The sequence below is a fragment of the Priapulus caudatus genome, unplaced genomic scaffold (assembly GCF_000485595.1).
Source record: "Priapulus caudatus unplaced genomic scaffold, Priapulus_caudatus-5.0.1 Scaffold2182, whole genome shotgun sequence".
In the NCBI taxonomy this organism is placed as follows: Eukaryota; Metazoa; Priapulida; class Priapulimorpha; order Priapulimorphida; family Priapulidae; genus Priapulus; species Priapulus caudatus.
Genome location: NW_014579243.1, coordinates 15,763 through 16,916, shown reverse-complemented (window position 1 = coordinate 16,916; position 1,154 = coordinate 15,763). Strand labels below are relative to the sequence as shown.

Below are 1,154 nucleotides of genomic sequence, written 5' to 3'. Positions count from 1 at the left end.
TGCGTGCGTGCGTGCGTGCGTGCGTGCGTGCGTGCGTGCGTGCGTGCGTGCGTGCGTGTGTGGTCGATTTTGGACGCGTACCAAACCTATAAGTTATTGGTCGGAGGAAACTCGCAATAGAATTGTTACTGTGTCAGGCACCGTGTAGTACATTTCCCCACTTGGTTCAAAAGTAGAGCCGGACATAGCTCTATAACTATAGCCCTTCGCTCCTTCGCAGGAGCGAAGGGCTATAGTTCTAGAGCTAAGCCAGACACATGAACGAAACATTCGTTATCAGGCAAATAATTCAGCAATTGCTTACGTATGGATTGCAAGTTTAATGAAACAGCAGCTAACCTGTTACCAGTGACACCAAGCCATACCAGTGCTATGCTATATATTATGCAGCGCTATGTCAGCATGCCGATGCTGATTTAGAGTTTATAGTATATACTGATTCCAGGACCGTTATTTGTGAGTCAAATTCAATCCGCCAAAGTGCAATGAAAGTGCGAATAAATGTATGAGTTCCTGGTTACGTGTATTGATGTAGCAAAATCTAATTTACGCTTATATGACAGAAGTGAAAACTGATGTAACCTTGACACTAATGATAACCCCGACCCTAAACCTTACTTCAGCCTAAAAACTATGTATGTGCTTATGATCGGAATCAGTATTTCGCTATAGTTTTACCTAGTGTGTATATAAACAGAAAATGAATTAAAATTTAATTTGCCACGCACAGTGATGTAATGCAATCTTGCATTATAATGCGGATCTGTAACTGATCTGAATTAATCTGTGCAGGTTTTGTTCAAAGTACAAGGTAAATTTATGACGAGATAAAGTAAAATATTCACCACTGCGTGACGAATTCACAGTATGCTCTCTGCCTTGAAAGGCACAGCTGGGTCCATAGAGGATTCAGTTACATATCTATTCAGAAATTCTGAACGCAGAATATCAGCATGCATTGTTCACGATGTGCGATTACTGGATTTATGTATATCCATGCGCATACATTCAAAAGCAAGGTTTATCCAATCTAGGTGAATGCAGGCAAGGATTTCTGCTGAGTTGTTCGCTGGGCACGTTGTAGTGTAGCTGCTACATACACTGGTGTGTCAGGGGCGGATCCAGAGGGGGGGTTGAGGGGGTCCGGACCCCCC

At 43.0% G+C, this 1,154-nt stretch overlaps 1 long non-coding RNA gene across 2 annotated transcripts in view; it reads left to right on the top strand.

Moving 5' to 3' along the window:
- Positions 1-1,154, top strand: part of LOC106818359 — a 17,151-nt gene that overhangs the window by 536 nt on the left and 15,461 nt on the right. The window lies entirely within an intron of this gene.